The 17872-nt window shown below is 42.3% G+C and overlaps 1 long non-coding RNA gene across 1 annotated transcript; it reads right to left on the minus strand.

The window, feature by feature from the left end:
• Positions 1-793: 793 nt before the first annotated feature.
• On the minus strand, positions 794-17434 carry LOC138633308 (uncharacterized). The gene is made up of 3 exons (XR_011311872.1): positions 17291-17434; positions 13958-14102; positions 794-871 (listed from the first exon to the last, which is right to left on the minus strand). It is a non-coding gene; the product is annotated as an uncharacterized lncRNA (long non-coding RNA).
• Between the last annotated feature and the right edge of the window lie 438 nt (positions 17435-17872).

Raw genomic sequence — 17872 nt, forward strand, 5'->3', positions numbered from 1 at the left:
TGTTTTTTTTCCCCTCTCTTGCACCCCAGAAACAAAAGAGGAATATATCGACTGCACACAGCTGCACGATTGTTTCTATTGTTAAAGACGTGTCCCACTGGAGGACACCACTGCAGAGTACACACTGTCAGCTGCAATTAAGCTCAGTAGGAGGAAGGACCCCATGTTTCAGCCTGGAAGGGAGAGAGATTGGCAAAGGACAAACTATTCCTACTACTACAGGCTGCAGGCGGGTTACAGATGAACGGGAACACCGAGATGGTTGAGTGAGAAGCAGTGGTTTGATTATTCAGCTGCTTTAATTGCTGTGTATACTGGACAACTGGAGCAGAGTGACTCACAGCACTGAGAGAGCAAGGACAAACAGGGTAATGTGTGTGTGTGTGTGTGTGTGTGTGTGTGTGTGTGTGTGTGTGTGTGTGTGTGTAGGTCGTGTAATTTTAAAACAGATATACAAATGTGTATTCTCTCCCTCTGCTCTCTTCTCCCATATTAAGAGACTATAAAGAGATTCCTAGAGTTTAATCAGATGTAAACACAAACACTGTGCAGACAACTTCATTCTGTTTGTGTAACTAAATATTGGTTTCAAAGTCAGGGAGACAGCCGGTGTGAAATAAAAAGTCCCAAACTTAAAATATTGAGAAAAGCAGGATCAGAAACCAAAATCTTTATCTGCTGTCTCTGGTTAAACCACTGAGGTTTATTTGTGGTTGTTGTTGGCTTGAATACCCTGGAGTAACTGTTAATGAGCTTACCTAACCTGGCGCTGCAGACCGGGCTGCTCCGGTGTGCTTCTCTCAACCACCTCCTTACATAAGATGCCACGCAGAGGTCGAAGGTCGCAGCAGCCGGGATTAGCACAGGAGAGCTGGACAGAGGAGTACACGAGGACAGTCAGCCTGACGTTACCGTTGGATACGACGTCTCCGATACACGGGGGTGAATGAAAACTGTGGTGATATTTCTGAGAAAATAAAATAGCTGTGATGCAAAAAAAAAAATAGTGTAAAGATGAGCCGACATAGACAGGTAGGTTAGGTTATAGTGATACTATCCCATGCACAGGACAAATAGATTACACTCAATGTAATGAAACGCATGGCATGGCATGATGGCCTTCACAGAAGCCTAACTGCAGTTCACTGACAGGATTACTGTAAATCCTTTCACTCTGTGTGGCTCGATACCGCCACCTACTGAAGGAAGTCACTCACTCTGGCTATATTTCAAGCAGTCTCCAAAATAACAACTTGTCCTCATCACTATATTCACATTAGGCAGAAACGGAATTCTGTATGTGGAGCTTCATCCAGAGACAAACACCACACTGATAAAGGGGAAGTGGGTCGACACGTTGGCATTCGTGCACCACATCTTTAAGACGAGTTCACCACAAATGCACAAACACCACATCCATTCAATGTCTGCCCGCGCTGTATCTTTGCATCAGAGACTGATTGCGTCCCTGTGTGGTCACTGTTGTCCATCCTCTGGGAGTCAAAGCAACGTAACTCCTCCGGGGCTGACAGACCAGAATCGGTCATGTTGCTGCTGTCGTTCCTGTTGATCTGGTTAAATAACACTGACACCGCTCTGAGTCCTGCTTGGAGAGTTTCCACTAGAGAACAGGAGGGCCTGGTCAGTCACCACAGATCCTACTTCATTACTCACAAACTCTAAATCTGCTGGCATGTAACAAAGGCAAGAGGCAGCTTGGGAGGATTTGTGGTGATACAAAGTAGTGTACTGTGTGATGCAACACACATACAAATATTAGCTTTTCTGAATCTCGACATGGGAATGTGGTGTATGCCATTATGACCACATGTATTAATCAGTTGAGTGTTATGTTTATTCTGTGACTAACACTGTTTGGTTTACTTGCTTTATTACTGTACTCCGTGGTCTTTTACTCATTTGGCTTTTATGAACCCCAACTAGTCAACAAAACAATACCAAAGATGGTCAATTCTGAATTTTAAAAAAAAGATTGCTTAATTGAACTCAAGTTCTTCCATTTAGAAGTAAAAGACATCAGCTTTTCTTTTATAAAGATCATCATAAAGTTGTTTAGTATGGGAGGCCTGGTCGTGCTGGGGAGGAAGTTAGAAACAGAAGCATATAGAGAACATTTTACAGTCTTAAAGGGAACTCTTTCCTCCTCAAGTTTGTTTGATGTCTGTCTGGTTCAAGACTCAAGAGTTTTATATGCAGCATAAACAGGTAGAACAAATACATGTCAAGTCTCCATTCGTTCTGTTTAAGCTAAAGAAAAGAATGAAAAATATAACAAATATCAAAAATATATACATATAAAAGGTAGAAAAAGTCAAATAAAGATTACAAAAAATTATATGTGTGCATATGAGGGAGGCTGTGATGTTAAATGTAAAGTACTCACTGAGATGTAGTGGTTGCTAACAGCAGTAAGACTTTCACATGATGTTCTCGTTCAATCTTAATTAACTAATTAATTAATGCATTAGCAGGCAGCAAAATACCCTCAGCTCACTTTACAATTAAAGCACATATTTTTCAGATTGTTTTTTTAAAACCTGTTTGTTCTGACTGTGACTGTGGAAGATGTTGAGTCCCTGCTGGTGGCTGACAAGAGACATGCTTCCCTGCTGCTGAGCCAGCATGTGCACCTGACCAGGGTATTACTCTGATCAGTAACGCCTGAAAGCTTCTACTCACTGACACAGTAGGGCGGCGCCAAGACGCAGGGAGTGGGAGAGCTGTTGCTTCATTTTCCCAGCTTAGTTCACATCCAGGTCTAACATATTGACAGTAAAGGCAAGAACCTGAGGATCTGAGGGAGGATTTCTATCAGGTTTCGGGTTGTCAGTCAGCAGCAGGAGGAAGGAAAAGGGAGGAAGACCTCAAATATTACAGTAGAAACACAACAATGAGGAAACTCTCTACAAATAAAATCAGGCTACGCTGAGCTCCACTGAAATATTACAACATTCATTTTCAGTGCTGCCACAAAATAGACTTTACAGTGAACTATTAAACTACATTTTTACATTGCTGTACATAACCCTCACAAATAACATAAGTTTAGAGGTGTTAGCAGCCAACTACATAAGTGTGAGCTGTGAGACACATTTAAAGCCATGAAGCATTTATCTCCCACTGCAAGGACAGTCAAATATCTACCTGAACCCACAGTGTACCTCCCAGCAGGACCATCAGCTCAAAGAGATGTTGTAAAAAGAAAAAGAAGTGCAAAGTGCTCCCTAAACAGTGAGCATCGAATGGTATTATCAGCTGCTCTGTGAATAACATTACGAAGGTAAAAGTAGTCTGTTGACAGAGATAGCTTTACATTTTATTTATAGTGCTAGGAGGACCTTTTTAATTAGTTTTTTTTCAGGATATTTCAGAGAAATTTGAAACATTTGATTTACTGTTAAATTATTTGATACGGATAAATATATTTAAATTACATATCATCAGACCAAATGTACCTGATTATCACTAATAGTGGTGTTCTAGTGTGTGTGTGTGTGTGTGTGTGTGTGTGTGTGTGTGTGTGAGACAATCCAATATAAACACCCACTTCACATCATGACCTGCCAGCTGTGCGGAGGTGAAAATGTGCGCCGGGTTTCAAGTTTCTCACTCACTGTTTTCATTTCTTATGCGACTAATTACACGTCGTTTCATGCAGCAACACTATGAATGGCTTCCTGAATATGCCATGAGAAATGTATGTGTCACATCTCTTCCTCCCTGATCCCCATCATAGAGATGGGAATCAGGTCGGAATACTTTTCATGAACCACCTGTTCAGTCGGCCTTTAAAGACAACATTTTACTACTGCTTGACAAAAATGATCTGAGCCCTACTTCTCCTATAATGTGTCATATATAATGTTAGAAGGCAAAACAACAGAAACTGTCTTTGCCTCCTCTATTTATGACGGATATGATTTAAATGAGACATAAAAACTGCAATTATAATCATTCCCAATGACCCCTCGAAATCAGTTAATTATGGCAATGTATTGGAAAAGAAGGTTCAACATGAGTTCTAATGAGACTGTTGAGGAACTGTGATTAACTATGCAAACAAATAGGTGATTAAGAGAAATCTAATTGCCAACTATTTCAATAAATGATGAGGTCATATTTTAAAACAAAAATGCCAAACATTCATGGTAAACGTGGTCAAATTCATTTTAAAAATACATTATACTTGGCTGTGGGAAATCAGCATTGTTGAAATTTTATTTTAGACTAATTATGAGAGAGAACACTAGACAAATTAACTAATGATGAAAATAATCTTTAGTTGCAGCCAATTTATATCTTGACACAAACACCAAGCTGTCTCCATCCCAGCGAACACTGCAACTGTTTCTTCACACTAATAACAATAACAAACAATAATTAAACGTTTGTGGGTGCTGCCAGCTCTCTTTTGTCTGGTCAGTTTCTCAGTTATACAAAAACAAACAGGCTTTCAAATAATATATTACACGCTGCGACACAGATTAAATACTGAGCAGAATAGAGCTGGGTGTTATTAGATGACTGAACAACTTTCCCTGCAGTCGCTGAATCTCACTCGTTTCCCTCCACTCTTCTTAAAGTGGACCGAATGGGTGCAATATCTGAGACAAATGGAACTTCCTACTGATAGTTTTCAACCTCTAAACAAACAAGCAGAGAGAAAGGCCTTTCAGATAAACTGAGACAAACTCTCTCTCAGTGTTCAAAAATTCTTCCCCTCCAGCTCAAGTTTTTAATGGAGCAGAAAACAAAGAGACATTACATGGAAGCTGTGCAGCGCTGTCATGACCGTCTCTTAAAGCGGCAGGCTCGTGGAGGTCAGCTGAGCCGCTCGGCAACACAAAGAACTACTGTAACGGCACATTGTTCTCGTGACCTGGAGAAAACGATCCAAAATATAAAGTCCGTATGCACAAACAAGCTGAGGGTTTGAGCAAAACTGTACCCCCATAAAGACTAATGGATGACAAGAAGAGTTTCCGTCTGGATTAGTGCCACTAGATGGCAGGAGAGGACCGTGGATGCACAGCACACGTTGACAGTGTGCAGGCAGCCCAGACTGGGTTAATTATGACCATAAGGCACTTGACGCTCTTCTACATTTTCCTACCACTGATGAAAATTTGGCTGAATGTCATGTGATAGTGAAGTCTGCAGCTGCAGTTTGGAGTCTGCGCGCTGCGAGCAAAACACAGATATGTGATGTCAAATATAACCACAGACTATAAACATGCCACCGAGAGGTGTTCCAGCCTCGCAAGACGGCCACGGTGCTGCGGATCAGGAGGTGGCAGTGTTATACACCGGTGAATGAACCAATTGTCTCTGGGCAGAAAAGGCTGAGCACAGAGAAACGTGGTGATGGGGAGGAAAAACAGGAGCAAAAGGGGATGATGTAATCCTTTAAAGGGACGTTCACAAAAACTTCAACATGAAGTAAAGTGGAGATTACATTCCAAAAGTTGGAGTGAATGATTGTTTTCAAATGTCTTTTCATGCTTTATCTGACCTGTAGCCCAAAACACAAAGCTGTTATATTTACAAGGATATGAAACATTTTAAAAAAAAATCCAACTTTGGAGAATCAGGAACCTGCTACAGTTTGGTATTTCAGCCTGGTAAATATAGATTTATTTGAGTATCAAAATAGAAACTCAATGTAGGATGACAATCAATATATTTGAGTATGTGTGGTTGTAGATGAGTGTGAACGACATAGTGCATGTGTCTATGACTAAGATGAGGGGAAAAGTGGCTACAAGCACGGAAGTGATGTTCACACAAGCCAATTAAGTGCAAGAGGTGAAGTCATATCATTAATACAAAATCCTAATATTAAAAAAAAGATGGTCATAGAGTTATGTGACATTTGCTTACCAGTCAACAAATACAAGAAAAAAGTTGAACTTGTCAGGCGTTTGAAGATAAGTGTTATTTTTATTCAAGCTCTGGCAGTTCCAGAGTTGAACTACTTTGTTAAGCAGGCAAAAGGTGGCGTGGGATTATGGCCGGTATCTAAGGTGACTTTCTATAAATATTTTTCGTATAACAACATAATTCTGCATATAAAAGTAATTAAGGGTGAACTGTTGACTGTGAAATGCTCATGAGTCAGCCAACGATGCAGAGTCTTGCATTTAAAACTAGTAAAATTTGTTTTAACCACTGATGATGGAATTGAATGGTGGAGATCACTGGATGTACTCCAAGTTTTTTATTATTTGTTATGCATGTTGTGTTTAAGTGTGTGTTTTACTTGGCAATGTGATAGGTTTCCCTGTGAATGGCAAAACCAAATCAATTCTACCAGTTCTGCCAAGTTTGAATCAAACTCTACAGAGCGGTGACTCTATTGTTGCGCCTGTGGACAAGTTCTAATGTAATTATAATTAATGCAGTTATCATTTTTTTTCTCCCACAAATAAAGTCTCATACTATGTGGCATGTTTGGTACAAACTGGTTGACAAACAAGTAACCCTCAGGGAAAACTGTTAGTAATACATTCTTCCTTTTTATTATAAGAAAAGAAGCAGTCTGTGATGGCCAATTGGCATGTTTGCTCTGCATAAAGTAGATTAAGGGTGTGGTGAGATAGTTTCAGCCTTTAAATTGTGTAAAATATTAGATTTTTAATACACTTCAATTAAAGAGCCTGTTAAGAACATATTTTATGAACCAGATCAAATACATGTAGAAAAGCTGAGGCTCGGGATCTGCCTTGTTTGCATATGACCTCAGCTCCAACGCCTTAGGCTAAACAGAAACACCATCCATTATGAGGAGTGGTTAACCAGCTCTCTCCCAAATTACAGTGACTCCGGGTTCCCATTTTACTGATTTAGCGGTTGTGTGGTTCCCCATCTCATGTTACTGACTGTTATAGTGAGACATACTCACGCAGACTATCCTCCCCTCGTAAAAAAGTGAGTGAGGCATTTGTTGGCCATTTAACCAGCAACCGAGCAGGCACCGAGTTAAACACAATTAAAGATATGCGACAGGGCCTCTAGAGAGTATTTCTTCCTTTACTAAAGCACGTTTGATTTTTAAAAATAATATTGCATTTAAATAAACTGATCTGAACTGAACTCCTGGCTGAGATTTAACCACATCCTCCGACAAACGAAGGCGAAACATTTCACCGCCCTGACCAAGAGGGCCACTACGCAGCAGAGACGCAACATTTCCAGGGCATGTATGACTGCAGCAACTGGACCGTCCAATTCCTGCTGTCACCGCCACTGACAGGTCATTGGTCACACTGCTGCCTGAATGTGACTGGCAGCTGTGGAGAGGTATCCAGATAACACCCTGGTTATAGCGCTGACCCTGCTTTTAACCTGCTGGCACAACTCCTGTCTTCAGCCCGCTCTCAAACTCCAGGCAGACCCTGACAACATTTACCCAGCACCTTTTGCTCCACTCCCTCCACACCCGCCTCCTCAGAGACATCTGCCTCTTTTGCATGCTGATCTTTGACCACTTGAGCTAAAGATAAGTTAACCTCTCCTGCCATGTCGTGAAGCGTGGCCTGTATTCTTGGTGCATATGTGCCGTTTCAGCGCCTGAGGAAGACCCGGTGGGACTGTGTTTTTGTTCCCCTACTGAACACTTTAACAGCAAAAACATATTAATAAAGAGCTAAGATTTGGGGTTAAAGAAGGAGTTTTGTGAAAGGAACAAGCTTTGTCTGAAGTGTGAATGGCTGCAGCACTACTTCCCTCTCTCTTCCACCCTCCTGCCAGCACCAGTCGAGGGATTTTCCTTCCCACCATCTCCGGCTGGAACACTATTTCCGGATTGTGTTATTCATTTACTTAGTTCGCAGAGCACCCGGGAATGAGAGGCCATGGAAATGTGGCTAGAGCGGTAGGGAGGGAAACGGCAGAGAAAGGGAGAGGTGTGTGTGTGTGTGTGTGTGTGTGTGTGTGTGTGTGTGTGTGTGTGTGTGTGTGTGTGTGTGTGTGTGTGTGTGTGTGTGTGTGTGTGTGTGTGTGTGTGTGTGTGTGAGCTGGATGTAGAGAGGGCAAGACGAGCCCGAGCAACAGCCTTCACAAAAATAGCACGGGGAAGAATCTCTGTGGGTAACATAAATTTGAGCACGATGAGTGTAATCAAACTGAGAAGGGGTTAGACATGCAACATAAACTATCTCCATGACCATGTGATGTTGAGGATTCCTTTGTCACAACTGTGTGTTTGCCTCCCCGCTTGACACTCTGTTTGTTTATCCGACTGTCTCTGCTTCACCCAGAACATCCTATTACTCCACTCAGTTGAAGCCAAAGACGCTGACTTGTTAGTGACCCATTTACCGTTTGACATTTCCATTGTTGATAAAAACTAACCCTCTGTGACATTTGTCGAAGTGGTCATATGATCTTAAGAGTTCTTTGACCTTCAAGTGGCCTCTCCATCCTCTTTAGGTGACCAAACAGGATGGAATCCGTTTACTAAGCACATCTTTGTCTTGACTTCAGGAGGCTTTACAGGAAGAGTGGGTCAACCTGAGCTGCCGATAGCGACCACCAGATTACAAGTTATCTAAGTAATTAATTAAGCTACTAAAGACCATTAACAGATCTTTTTGCATCAACATGCTTGTCCAATGCTGTAGGTGCTGACATGGTGGCCCAGTTCTCGTTTTTACAGGAGCAAATCACCAATTTTACACATAAAAATCAAAAGGACATGTCACAAGAAGTACGGTCAATCGCAACCCAACGTGGCATCACCCATTGGTCTGTGAACTGCCGTTTTGAAGCCTTGAATCTGGCATGTCGGCCGTCGTCATCTTGGGATTTCAGAGCCAGAAGTAAGCATACTTGGACGAGTTGGGGAGGAGCTAGCGGTGGATCTTACTAAGAACCTGAGGCCGCTACGCATCGCCCAACTATACCAGAAACCTGACTGCCCCCCAGAGGTATGTCAATCAAATCAGGCATGTCCCAATACATACCTCTCTTTGAGGTCTAATATCTAATTAATGATGGAAGTATTTTCAGAAAGACCACCAGAACACTAATCAGAAGGACTACATTTTGAGATTGAGTTGTGTAAAAAAATATATTCACATTGTATTTCATGAGAAGTTGATGCTTTTTAAATGGGAGTCTATGGAGCCAGAGGTTTGTTGAAGCCACCCCTCAGTGGTATTGCACTTTAGGACACTTAGGCTTCACTTTACAGTCCCAGAGACTACATCCATTTTTATACAGAGATGCATATGACTCAACGTATGAAAACAGTTGATTACTACTCTCTTTAGAAAGCTGTCTAAAAACTATGCAGTCTTATTGTATTTTTCACCAGCAGCTCTGTAAAGCTCGGCTTAGGCATTAGCTCGAGCTAATGTCAGCATACTAACATGTTTACGATGACATTTTGACCCGATGATGGTTCAAAATAACAATTAAAGGGCCATTTTGGTGTCCTAGATACTGTATGTACCACATACCATTGTGGTGGGACATAAACACACAAAGTGGACTGCAAGACCTCTTGTCAGTCCTGGCAAGGGTAGTGATGTCTCAGGCTTATTACTTTAATCTACTGGCAGTCTATGCTTTATGGTATTTCAAAATGTATTTTTAGAAGGTTTTTTTTCTATTATATGCACTTTTATATTTTCTTTTACAAAACTCTTACTCTTAATAACTCTTTTTTAAATTACTTATCTTATTGACCCTGGACTGTTTTTAATCATATTCATTGTACCTTATATATATATATATTCCTTCTTTTGCTTTTATCTATGAGTAGTACACTGACTTGCCCCTGTGTATGAAATGTGCTATACAAATTAAATTGCTTGTTTGCTAGAAAGAGTTAGAAAACCAGACTCAATTTACTTTCTATTAAAATGTACCAGACTCCAATAAAAAGCAAGAGTCCTTTCTTTTTATTGAGAATTTTATGTTTTTTTTCTGTGGTTCTTATCCTTTACCACTACAACCAACTATCCTACTTTACAGCATCATTATGTCCTCCCCCATTCAGGTAATGATCTGTCTGATTAGTCTGCCATTAAACTATTCTAGTAAAGTGATGGCATTGTATATAGTGTTGCATTGTGTATATAATGTGACATACAGCCTATAATTTGCATTTTTAATATAATTGCACTATAAGTGTTGAACAACCTGCTTTGACACTACTGTATTTAACTGTGACCATGCCAGTAAAGCTAGTATGAGTTTGACTTTATTCTGCAGAAGACAAAAAAAAAAACGCTCCTGAGGTCACAAGAATCAGATAAGGTAAATGGCGCTTAGCATCATATTCTTGGGTGGCCATGACAATTTCAGCCTGTGCAGTCAGCAGTTTTACAGCACACTCATCTCTTGCGCATGCAGACTCTCCTATACCCAGATCGGTATAAATTTGTGTTGCGTGTATGAGTAGGGAAGTTTATGTGCCATAAATCATGTGGAACGGATTCCACCATCGGGACTCTTAATCATTTCAGACGCATTTATTGTGTTCTTTCACGTCAGAGAATGTTTTGTTCTCGAGAAATTATTTCCCAAAGTGACTGGAATATTACGACCGGACCAAAAGGAGGACAAAATACGTGCTGAAATCTAATAACGGTTGATAACTCTGATAACACCATAGTATAGATTTAACATGATTCAAACAGTTGCACAGACCTACTTTAGTCTGTTGCTGACACTTGATCTTTTCAGAAGTAGTTTAATTCTCCCTGAGAAAATCACGGCACCAGGTAAAGTCAAACAGGTGATGACATTCTCAACCTTCCCGGAATTACATGCCAACCTATGGCCTTAAAACACCAAGTTAAATCCCAATGCATGACATAGAAAAGGAGTTTACTTGCTCTCCTTGCGGCTCAAGGCTGTGTCATTTATACAGGTCACCGATGCCGCTATTGTTTGTGCAGGAGTTGTGTAAGCCTAGATTCTTCTGTCCTATCCTCTTATTGTTGTGGCTCCTCATCGAAAGCTTAGCACATGCTGAAATAACTTCCTTAAGACCTATGTAAGCAAATACCACTTAACGTATTTGTATGAACGTTCATGCGAGTCTGTGTGTGGGGGGGCATAAAGGGAAGGGGGAGCCTTGCGTGCCGGACAGGGGTGGTTTGTTTTGTCAGCAAAATGTCAATCTGTCTTTGCAAGGTTATCCCATATGATCTCCCTAAATACACAGGGCTTGGTTTGTCCATCTGGTTGGCAGTTGAGCGCTCACACCCCCCCATTAACACCCACCAGCACTAGCCCACGTCTGGAGGTCTTGGCTTTCTACCTCCCACTGAGAGGATATGAAAAGGCCGACAAAGCTTTCCATTCTCTTCTTTTACTGTCAGATTTTTGGATCAGTGTAATCCTCCAATGGCTGCAACACGTGTACAGCGGTTTGGTTGCTCCCTAACAACTAACTTGACAACTAAACAATGCACTGGTTTTTACTGAAAAGGGACACTTGGAAGAATGTTGCACGTCCAGAAAAAAAAAAAAATCTCCTACGTGTGCGCACACTCACACAGCTAGGCAGCTACCCAACATCCCCTAAAAAGTCCAAAAAGCCAGACCCGTCCCGAGTCCAAACTGCCTCGGGCTCCCCTAAGCTATTCAGCGTGTGCAAATGAAAGATGTGTCTTGGAACGCTGCGAGCCTCGAGGCAGAGCAGAGCGAGCCTCGCACAGACACACACACAGCAGCCCTCTGGACAAGTTTGGCACCCACACCAGCAACTGTGGACCAAAACTCATGTTGCGTGCTAACTCTCTCCCTCCCCCATCCCCTCATGCTATCCCGCTCTGCAATTATATGCTACGCTCCCACCCAAACACGCAAGAATAGGCCTTCTCAGTCAACAGACAAACCGAGTCATTCTGTCCTCAAACCATGACATCATGACCATTTGACTTCAGCGTGAAATTCAAGCTTAATTTAACTTTGTCAGGGAAAAAAAAAAGTGGTGTGTGTTGCACTGGCAGAGCGCTGCAGTGGTGTGAACACTTTATGCAATTCTGGGAAGGCAAAGCTCATTTATTCTCGAGAATATCGGACTCATGGTGGTATATGTGACTGACGCATCATGTATGTAACATCATGTGAGAAATATCTCGAGGTTGAGGTTGTGCATGCATCAGAATACAGTGGAATAATAAACTCATCATCTAAATTCTTGTAACTGGTTTATTGATGTTTTTGCACAGTATTTAACATAAATGTGGGGTTTTTTTTAAGCATTAGTAACGTGTGTTTCTAATAGAAGCACTAAATTGAAGCAGTCAAATTAAATATTCTTAGAATTTAACTATGCAATTTGCAAAATAAATCAAATCAGATGATAGCTTGACTTCTTGAGCAATAACAATATCATACAACATGCCTGCCAACTTTGTTGCAGAATCACCTCAGTGGCCTCCAATTCCTGAAGTTCTGTGGGGTATAAATGCCTGAGAGGCATCTATCAAACTGCTGACAGCTATTGTGTGAAGCACACCTCATTTTCCAAATCTGCCTCGCAACAGTGTCCTGTCCTCTGCTCTGGGAGGGGTTCCTAATAGTGTGCGAGCGCTTGCATGTGCATGTATATATGACAGAACCAATGACAGGCACCTCAGCCCAGCCCAGCCCTCACAACAACAAAGAGGGCTGCATGGGTTTCGCTGCAGCCCCACTTGCTCTCCCACACACTCATAAATAACTATACAGATCCTCTGCCCTCGCCAGGGGGAGAAAAAGGGGAGAAAAGAGCCATTTAGGCAGCTCCTATCCTCTCATGCCTTCCAACTGACCTTTTCTAAGGGTCAATCAGTCCAAACCACAACTCCTTACTCTGACCCCCCTTTCCCTCCCTCCCTCCCTCCCTCCCTCTCTTCTCTCCTTGCTGACAGTAACCTGAATCATCACCCTGGTGCTGTGGAAAGAAGCCACTTAGCAGGCTTGGGTCATTATAAAGCAGTAACTAAGACCTGGAAGATCATAACACCTCACAAGCTCCCAGTCCCAGAGCAAGTGAGATGGCAGGCGGGGTCAAAGGTCAAGGTCACAATATGGGAGGAGGGGAATAAATCCTGTAGCATTGACGACAATGGCTGCAATCCCCACTGACAATGATGCCATTGTGGGCCATGGGTTGCTTAGTGTGTCCTGGAGCTGTGCCTAATAGAGTTATAGTGCTGATGTGATGGCTGTGTAGCCGAGTAGAGTAGTGTCCTTTTATATAGGGGGGGGGGGTGTCCAGGAGCTTGAAAGAGGTCTCGGCTTCTCAATTTTACTTTGCATGAAAGCATGGGATTGTGTGGGTGCATTTGTGTGTGTGTGTGTGTGTGTGTGTGTGTGTGTGTGTGTGTGTGTGTGTGTGTGTGTGTGTGTGTGTGTGTGTGTGTGTGTGTGTGTGTGTGTGTGTGTGTGTGTGTGTGTGTGTGTGTGTGTGTGTGCGTATGTGTGCATGAGAGCAAGAGCTTAACTTCTGTGAGCTCCCAGCCATGAATCCTTTGCTCACTGACACACATGACTCCTCTCTTTAAAGCGTTAGAGTTGACAAGACGCAACGCAGAAGTTGTGCTGATTTCAACGTGCAGGTGGGCTGACTGCAACATGACTTTGTCCGTTTGTCATCCTATTTGGTTTCACTGCATCAACATGAATGCGGCCTTTTGTTTTTACAAACTATGGGAGTTTTAGTATTTACTTTTTTCCGTATTGTATCATTCCAAATTTAATATCTGGAGGGTTTGGACTGTTTGTCAGACAAAACCAGCAATTTTAAAATGCCACTAATGGTTCAGGGAATTTGTAACGCCCATTGTTCATTATTTCTGAAACCTATAACACTTTATAGAGGAAAGTTGGTCAAGAGATAATTCAACAATGAAAATAATCTTTGGTTGCAGCTCTATTACGTGGTACGATCAGAAAGTTCACAGAATACGCCGATAACAATCATAAAACGTACCTGATTTCAGTTGCCTTCGAAGTCGTCCCCATATGCTTCGATACAACACTCCCAATACTCCTGCCACACTTGAAACGCTCCCTGGAAGTCCCATTCGGTCAGCGCATCATGCATGATCTGGGATTCATGCTGCACCTCCTCAACACTGTCAAAACAAAGTGACATGTCAGCTTGATCTTCTTTTTGGAGAACAGAAAATTGCCTACCCGGCCATTGTGCCACAGTTCAGGTCTTTTATACCGAATATTTTCCCTCAGATGCCTCAAAACATCCCAAAGGAACTCAGTGTTTACAGTCTAACCGTGAGGGACAAATTCACAGTGACACAAATGCCAATCGAAACACCTTACCCGGCTCATTGCTTCATTGCTGTAGGTTTTCTGAAGCATTTCAAGGGTCTTTGTTGTCGATTTTCCGAATTTGATACGAAATTTGACAAATGTTTTCTGCTCAAGTTTCAGGTCCTTGGTGAAATCACAAATGTGCACGTACCACAAAAATGTGTGTTACAAGGGTACTGATGTAACTTCAAATTCTTACTCATGGACATAGTTGCTTGCTTCCGCTACAGGAAACATTTGCTGTGCTGAACTTCATTCCTGCACAACAAGAAAAGTCCCAGAGGTTGTTTTTTTTCCCACTTTAGACTTTTATCCATAATAAGACAAAAACAAACCGACAGTATATAGTGGATATTTTCTGCTACACACTTCATGGCCAGGCCTTTATATGGCACTTTGTATGAGCAGAGAAGAGGAGAAAGCCTCTGGAGAAACGGGGGCTGCTGATACCACAGGATCATCATCCTCGGCATAACTCAGACACTCAGCTGGTAGACGTTATGGGGGGGCATGCCACGAGTACCTCAGTTGTCACCTCTGTTAGTGAGATTAGGCTCTGACAGGATGGAGTGACACATGATGAGTGCTGAGTATGACCACCGGGTGCTAATACAGAGGGCAGAGAACCATAGAGGGCTAGACCTGACAGGCAGACGGAAAAACGGTATGTCCGTTTTGCTGATGTCTATAGTAACAGTAGCTTCAACTTGACATTCCCTCCGTCAAACATTGGTTTTCTGTTTTCTTTTTTTCCTCTTTTTGGCTTCTCTTTGACCTCCTTAAAAGAACAAGCTATGTTTCCCAGGGCCCAGCTATTTGAAGCTCATAGTTTTGGTCATCCAAGGTTTTCTGTTCCAACTCAAGCCGTTCAGACACTGTCCCCACTTACATTTCCACAATGGCAGGGTCCTGGGGTCCAGACCATAGCCGCCCTACACTCTGCCCACAGCCGAGTTGCCTCTGGCAGGACTCCTGCGTGCTTTGTGTGCTGGTTCTGGCTGCCGATCAGGGAAACCCCACAGTTTCTCCATGGTGAACGTCGAACGCCCTGCCAAGAACATTATGCATCCCTTCAATGGCCGTGAATAGTAGCACACTACAGTGTAGAAGATTTGAGGGACTGGTGAACTGAACTATACCCTGATATGGTTCCTCCATATTGTGTCTGTGAGTTGGTTTTTTTAGATGGACAACAACACAAAACCAGATAAAACGTGTTCTACATTGTACTGTACAGGAAAAATGAAAACAATTGGTGAATTATGTTCCTCGACATGGTTAGTGTAAACAAGCATTAATGTCTAAAAAGCCAGGGATTATTTCCAAGTCAAATATCGGCTATTTGATTTAAGTGAAGTGAAGTGACAGCATGAGGCCTATCATGTACACATTTAACACTCTTAAATATGGGGATTAACGCTTGTTCCATAATTTCACCACAGAGTTCACCTACAAAACACAACCACACTGACCTAATAATCTCTGCATCACCAAACCTATCACATCTGCCAATCTCCACGAGCTCTTATTTATTTGTATTTCTCTTCATTGCACATGATTTCCAAACTACAAGGCATAGACTTGGCACCTACTTTCCTCACTATTTCTTGCTTATTACGGTCCTCCCTTACTGATTCTTGAAGTTGCTTGTCAGATCAGCGTAACCGAATTAAAAGTTTAACTGTTATCTGCATTTAGCACAGAGACACATCTGTCTATTAATTTAAAACTCATGCTGAGTTTCCCAGCACTACCACAGTCCAGTGGCATATTGCAGTGGTGGTGGATATCAAGATGAGTCACATCAACTAGCAGGCAGCTGGCAGGCTTGCAGTATCAGCCTATCTAGTTAATCTTACGATTAGCCTTCACTGATCCCATCAGGACTGCCTGGATCTGGGGTGCAGAGCCTAAAGGTTTATCCCTGACCGCTACACGCACACCACACAAATCTGGGAACACGCAGGGGAAAAAAAGCAGCATATCACAAAGTATATTTAAACTTTTTCTATTGCTGATCAGGAAAGCAACATATCCCCAACACAAAGCACAGAGACTGGAGCTCGTCGTGCTCATATGCCTCACTGTCCCCCACTGACATATCTGGAGCCTTGATGCTGGTCTCTTTCAAGAGGAGGGTGGTGGTAGTGAAATGTGTCACAGAGGTCAGACCCCGAAGTTAAAGGGGCAAATTCTGTGCTCTTCTGACACCGGGGGTAGGAGGGAGGGGGTTGGGTAGCAGCCAAGTGACGTGCCGTGACAGGCTTCAAGGCTTCTTAAAGCACGAAAGGCACACGAGCAAACACTCATGACAACATATATAACTCATAAATACACATACATTACATACCCGTCAAATGGCAGATCTAATTCCTAAAAGAGACTTGACAATTTCCCATAACTACTATTTGGGAGGTTAGACAACATTTGCATACAACATGCAAATTATAAACTGTTATTTTCTAAAAATGTGTTTTTCCTTAAATCACACACTGAGCCTGCATCCAGTCGTGTCGGAGGCACGGTTGCGATCTCTTGCCATAATAATCTCCTCGGTTAGTTTAGGACGTTTCATGGGCAGTGACTGGACACAGGAAAGACTCGTCTTACTGATGGGAAAAAGGAATGCTGGAGGCAATTACCTCCCCTGACTCTCTGTGCTTGGGTCAAAAGGGGACCGGCCATAAACGCCTGGACACCAACAGAGACAGACCTCTGACCAAGCAGGCCTTGTTTCACTCTCTCTCGATCTGCAGCAGCTAATGTCAGCTGGTGGAAGAGGCCTTGGTTGTTTAAATTTACAGCACAATGTCATCCTGTGTCACGAGCAAGCAACAATGCATGTATTCATTCAACTCGAAGACATAAGAAGATATTAATGTGAATTAATACTCTGGCCATTTTTAGCATATGAAGCAAGAAATGTCTCAAGGTAAAATAACCCATTCTTTCGGGCCTACATTCACGGATGTATGTGCATGTGTTAACTCACCTGCTAGCATGTCTTCCAAAGGATGATCTCATTGCAGCAATAATCACCAGTGTCAGCCAAGATGCCATTTTTTTTGCTGCTCAACGAGCTTGACAAGCTCAACCAGAATACAACATGCACTTGCCAACAAGGAAGCCTATAGTGCTCCCTGGATGCCAAATAGTTGAAGACAGTTTGACATAAAACATGGTGTCATTTTATTACAATATATTCATTCACCAGTCGCACATGATTTGATTTCTAATTGTTTAAAACATAGAGACATAATTGGTAGGTGTTAAATCCTGTTCATTTAATGATTCAAACTTCTTTCCCATTCATGCCGTGCAAGGATTCTTTCAGCTGTTACAGCGAAGCTGGAGGAGAGCTGAATGAAACGGTCTGGACTGTACCGTTTTAATTTTTGGGGGGGGGGGAGGTTACTAATGTGGGATACGCTAAGTCCCTGTAAATGGAATTTAACCGGACAAAATAGACTTCGGCCGATTATCATATAAAAGTCTTGCTTTGAAATTACTGTATAAAATGACCTTAACGGCGTGTGTTTTACGTGACAATGAATCCTTCAAGGAACGGACCCCC

Source organism: Brachyistius frenatus, unplaced genomic scaffold (assembly GCF_029030835.1).
Source record: "Brachyistius frenatus isolate BFR_SWC_R1_liver_20210118 unplaced genomic scaffold, ASM2903083v1 Contig_215, whole genome shotgun sequence".
Classification (NCBI taxonomy): Eukaryota; Metazoa; Chordata; class Actinopteri; family Embiotocidae; genus Brachyistius; species Brachyistius frenatus.